At 40.3% G+C, this 5,977-nt stretch overlaps 1 long non-coding RNA gene across 1 annotated transcript; it reads right to left on the bottom strand.

Annotated features, from left to right (window-relative positions):
• Positions 1 to 1,257: 1,257 nt before the first annotated feature.
• Positions 1,258 to 3,042, bottom strand: LOC108499648. The gene is made up of 3 exons (XR_001875614.1): positions 2,956 to 3,042; positions 2,204 to 2,304; positions 1,258 to 1,368 (listed from the first exon to the last, which is right to left on the bottom strand). It is a non-coding gene; the product is annotated as an uncharacterized LOC108499648 (long non-coding RNA).
• Between the last annotated feature and the right edge of the window lie 2,935 nt (positions 3,043 to 5,977).

Genomic DNA, 5,977 nt, shown 5'->3' on the forward strand with positions numbered 1-5,977 from the left:
TGCTTCTAAAAGGATCTCAATTGGGCTCCCACTTCAGAGCCCAATTACCTTTGAGAGGGTGCAATAAAACAGAAATTTGTTTTTGAACCTGCCATTGTTTTGCCTGCAATGACATTTTCAAGTGAGGACGTGTAAGTTTAATTTGTCTGCAGTTTGACATGTCTCATTAATAGTGGTTCTAGCTGTGGTTTTGCACACAGGGAAAGAGTCTTAAACCCTAGGCTAAAAAAGTTTATTATATGATCAGTCTTTCATGAACACTCCATACCTATAATCTTTAGTATGGGAGGGGATAGAGATAAAGTTTATGGGTGCTCTTACAGTGAAATTTCTCATGGACAAGTCTAAAAATATGAATATGACTCATCCCTTGAAATCCCTTAATTTTGACCCCTATGATATAACAGACATAGATAATTTATGGAAAATAATATATGGAAAAATGTAAGCTCCTGGTATTATATGTTTGAGTTATTACAGAGACTCATGAGTTTTAGATTATTTGCAACATGGGAAAAATATTTTTTAAAATAGAATACCCCACAAACCCATTGGTTCTGACAGAAACATTATACATGAACAAACAGAAATTATATCTTTAGCCTCACAATGAATTCGACTTGAGCTTCTGTTCTTTTCCCTCCTTTCTTAATTCTAGAGCCTTTGCCATAGCTGTACTCTTCTTGTTCCTGTGTTTGCTGAGACTTTATATTCCCCAAGTGAATGAGCATTCCTTTATCCTAATTGAATCTTTTCAAAATGCTTTCCCACTTTCTACAATTGCTAATACTGGTCTGCAATTTCTTACTCTTCTCCCCTGCCTCTTTGCAGGCTTTTGTAAGAGCTTCCCTTGGGCTTTGTAGTAGGACTAAAAAAGAGAAAGGTGACATTTAGCACTTCCATTACATAAAAGTAATCTGGACTATCTTTTGTGATGAAAAGAAATTCACTATCTCCCTCAAGAAAAACGAACAACAACAAAACAAAACAAAACAGACAGAACCAAAAAAACCTCATTAAAATATGAAGTCCAGAGAGAAAGAACAATTTTTCACAATAACTTGATATCCTACCCTGAGTTTTCATATCTCTCCCATAGCACATCAACCTGCACCCGACATTTGCAACATCGGGTCTTGTGTAGTGAGAGAAGCACTTACAAAGAGATGTATTTATGACCTTTTCCTAGTCTTTGATTGGTAGGTTTCATTGTTTTTAAGGTTCATTAATAAGCACTGCCTTGAGCCTCCATACGAGCTGCTCATGTTTGGACAATAATGACAAGCATGTTGTACCATCTGGGTGCTCCATAAAAAGCGCTTCCCATTTGCAAACAAGCAATCAAGTGTGTAGAGGAAGTGTGCTTTCCTAAAGAGAGGGAAGAAAACAAAATGAGGGAGGAAATTGGATAAGATACAATGACCTACTTACCGCTTTCATTAATTACAATAACCATTTAATGTTACCCTCACCATGGTAAGGCTACTTCAGGGTCGCTGCCTGCTTCCTATCTCCTGTGAAAAAGCCTCAGCTGGAACTGTGAGGTCCCAGGGCTCTGTCCCCTACCCTGACAGGTATCAGGGCAATCATGTTGCTGTCACTTGGCCACTCTGTGCTCTCAGGGCCAGTCATGCTTATCCTGCTGGCCCCAAAAGCTGCCTCTGTTCCTCAGAAATTTCTGCTTTTCAGTGTTATGGGCAGCCAAGCTGGTGGACTTTGGCTCTCAAGGTAATAAAAGAATGATAAAAAGAGCAAGTATACAGTGTCCACATCTCAAGGTCAGTCAGCAGTGCCTTCCTTTAAGCTCCTGGTCTCTCTCAGGTGCAAATCAACATTCTGGGCTTCCTTCTGCCCCTCTCACCATCACTCTGGGCACGTCTTTCTCAGCTGGCAGCTTTTCCCTGTTAGTTCTACAAAAGCCACTGAACTACACTGCAGTTTTATTCTTTTGTCTTCTAATAGTACCTAATCAATAGACTGTTTGCAGATTAGAGAGCTAATCCAGTGGTGCCTTTTTGTTGCAGCACTGCACATCTCTCTCTCGCTCATGTCCTCTCCTACACAGCTTTCTACCTCAATACATTTCCATGACTTTCATCCCCCCTAGCTTGATACATTGCTATTTAAAGCAAAGCTATTGCGGATTTGGTATTTAAACAATATTAGTGCACTCACCACATCCGTGTATACAGAATATGCTTACCCTGCCATCTGCTTCCCCTTACACACACAGTCTTGCTTCTGCCCTTGGGAAGATGAGAGAGCAAACACCTGACAGATGCTTAGTTACACTGCTTACTATTTCTGGAAAATATTCAGGTGCTGAGTTTAGAAAGAGGAGAAAGGCAGTGCAGCATTAAGACAAATTCCCCATAAATCTCAGAATTATCTATCTGGAAGAATTCTTGAAAAGATTAGATGTGGGAAGGAAACACTCTTTCTCCCTTTTCACACCACTCAGTTACAACAGCATCATTGACAGTCAGTCTAGGTTTTATTCAAATCCAGAGTTACTGCATAATGAAATCTACTGTATTTATATATCCATTCCCATCTCTTCAGTATGTGAGCACCCTCTAGTATAACTCTAAGTGATATAATTAGCATCTGTCAAGTGGGGCTCACTCTCCACAGGAGGGAAAGAGTGCCTGTGGATTTTCTTTTCTTCATCTGTGCCCAGTTCCATGTGTCTGTATTAGCCAAGATAATAATAATAAAAAAAGGACTTTACACTGGGCACAAAGAGGAGAGAGGTGAGTGGTGAGTCCTTCGGCAGTTTGTGACGCTGGTGCTCAGTCTGCTGTTGACACAACTCAGGAGAATCACAGCGTTACAGAATGGGTAAGACTGGGAGAGACCACAGTGGGTCATCTGGTTGAGCCTCATCCCAGAGCGTGGGGCACAGGGTTGTATCCAGGCAGATCTGGAATATCTCCAGTGAGGGAGACTCCATACCTTCTCTGAGCAACCTGTTCCAGCATTCAGTCACTACACGGGAAAGAAGTTCTTCCCCATGTTCAGGTGGGATTTCCTGGGCATCGGTGTCTGCCCTGAAATCTTAAACCTAAACTTCATGTATTTTTCTGCACATTATGACCTTTAGATGACTTTTATGATATCAACAGAGCTTTCACAGTGCTGTAGATGGAAGGCTGAAGTTCCAGGGCACACTATGATATTCTTCAGCTCCTTACCTCTTAAGCAGACTTAGTAAGAGCAAAAAGACTCTTTTTTGAGTCCAGACAATCTTCTCACCCCTTCCTGGAAAGCTACCACCTCACTCTGGCTTGTCTTTCTTCTTTTTTTCTTCTAGAGGAGGCTGGTTAGTTCCACAATATCCATTTACATCTTTGGAAGGAACACACAGTGTGCATCTGAACTCACTCATAAAATACCTCAAGTTCATTCACATTCCTTTTTTCCTCAGCCTAAACTGTTCCCCTGGGACAGACAAGTAGAGCCATCACTTACCAAGGAGTTCAGACTGTCATTCAGGTCTGCTGTGCCCTGATATATGAGCACTCTGTAAATAGCCACTGAGGTCTTGAATATTCAGCATGATGGAATTTGTTTAGTCTAGAGTAGGGAACAGTGAGGAGACACATAAGTATCTTCAAATGTGTAAAAAATGGCTGCAGAAAGGAAATGAATAAAGTGTTTTTCATGTCCACTGGGGCTAAGGCAAGCAGTAATGGGTTTAAATTGCAGTAAAGATTTAAGCTGGAAATTAGGGGAAAATTCCTACTGTAAGAATTGTTAAGGAAGCACAGAGTGGTTGCAGATGTACCATTTTCAGAGGTTTTTAAAAATCCCTTGGAGGTATCTTTGTCAAAAAAAACACCACTTAGATACAGTTGTGGTAGGCAAAGATCACCTGGCTCTGAATTCCCCTCCAGCCCTGTTATCTGCTTTTGTGGGCAGTTAACAGTGAGTAAGGGCTAAACCTGATCTATGGAGGCACCTGAGAAAGTATTTGTCTTGCATGATGATCCCTGTCATCTGTGGGAATCAGATTGAATTTCTCATGTGCATTTTCCTACCTGGAAGTGTGACTGCTTTTTTTATGTTTGTCTCCCACATTACAATTTTTATCACATTTTGAAAAGGCTCACCTGTGGAATACTTATTTTTTGATGTTGTGTCATCATTTCCCTACAAGTTCAATGGGGCTTCTTTTTCATTTTTTAAAAATTATGAAGATCTATCTAAAAATATTTCAAAGGGGTCCCATGAGCAAATGGCCTTTGCTTGCTGTCCTGCCTACTCTTCAACACATCATTTAGAACTCAATTTGTCCTCAATTATCTTATTTATTTTTGCAAACTATTCAAATTGCATTCAGCTAGGATTTGATTAGCCAAAAGGTGAGATGACTTTGGTTTCTGTGCTAGCCAATAAGCAGTTACTCTAACCTTGATTATCTCACTAACAGAACATAATGTGCTGATAAAAGGTTTTTGGATTGACATCTTTTTCTGAGAATTCAAAGTACATGAATTTTAAGTGCTCGTACTCAGAAAGCTTAAATGAGGTACCAAAATACCTTCTTTTAGTTGACCAAAATCCTGTAGAGCTGCAGCTCAGAATGGAGAGCAGATCCACAAAGTCTTGAAGTTGCACTGTGTAGACAAGAGATATTGCTCTGCACTTCTTACCCTGCCTAGGTCCTCTGAGGAAAACCTCATCCTATCATGAAGTGGGAGTCAGAAGTGAATGAAAAAAGTGTTCAAAGCCAATCTTTGGGGAGGTGCAAAGTGAGTTTAGAGAAAGGAGTTTTAGCCATACACAATAATTAAAGAGAAGACATGTTGAATTTTGCATTTTGCCAATCTCACCTGCGACTGTAGTTACATGTTTAAATATTAAAAAAAAAAGTCATCCAGTACATTTTATTTGAAACAAAGCTTGAGGTTTAGCAGAGATGAGTTTGACCAAAGAACCACAAAAGCCTGGAAATTTGTAGTATGCATTCTTCCATTTTAGATTTTATCTCTGCAGAGTGATATAAAATTTTGCATTTTGCCAAAAATTTGGGAAAAAACCAACCAACCACACACACACACACACACACACACAAACCAACCAACCAACCAACCAACCAACCAACCAACTAACCAACCAACCAAACTTATGAAGGAATTGGCTGAAGATTTTCCCTGAACTTGCTCACTAAGTTGTGTCCTCAGGGGTGTAAGGAAGACAGTGAGACCTGTGAGGATATGGTCCCAACATATCACGGGGGAGCAGTCTGGCCTGAAAAACACCAACTAGTTTTGGTTTTTGGATTGTTCTCAGGACCATTTTTTGTTCTTTACAGCATAATGTCTCTTCAGGTGAGAGCTAGTTTCCTCCTCTTTATTGTTGTTGCTGGTGGTGGTTTTGGGTTTTTTGTAAGGTAATATTTTTCCAGTATTACGTATGAGTCCTCTCTGTACTGGTATTTGGATAAGTGTTATTCAAGTTGTTTGACAAACCTAAGAGAGCAGAGATGGAAATGGGATGAAGGTATTCACTGCATTTAAGAGCAGTTCCCAGATCTCATGTCTCACTTGGGAAAACTAGTTACTTCTTTTGCCAAATTTCCCCAGAAACCAAATAGACTGGAACAACTCTTTTTTTTTTTTTCCTATCTGTTTTCTTATGTCCATCTCGCCCATACTGCTCTCTAGGCAAAGACTATCTTTTCCTCTGGATGTGCACATACAAAGAACTTGATTTTGCAGCAGTCATGAGAGCAGATCAAGATTTTCTCCTAAAAGAAGGTTTCTCATGGGTGCATCTACGTGACTGAAGGGATGGAATCACAGAATCATTAAAGCTGGAAAAGCCCCCAAGATCATCAAATTCAACCTCTGACCATTCACCACCTTGTCAACCAAACCAACCACGTGCCACATCCAGTCACTTCTTGAACACCTACAGGGATAGTGATTCCACCATCTCCCTAGGCAGCCAAATCCAACATCAAACCACCCTT

Source organism: Lepidothrix coronata, unplaced genomic scaffold, assembly GCF_001604755.1.
Source record: "Lepidothrix coronata isolate B3197 unplaced genomic scaffold, Lepidothrix_coronata-1.0 Scaffold77, whole genome shotgun sequence".
NCBI classification, from domain to species: domain Eukaryota; kingdom Metazoa; phylum Chordata; class Aves; order Passeriformes; family Pipridae; genus Lepidothrix; species Lepidothrix coronata.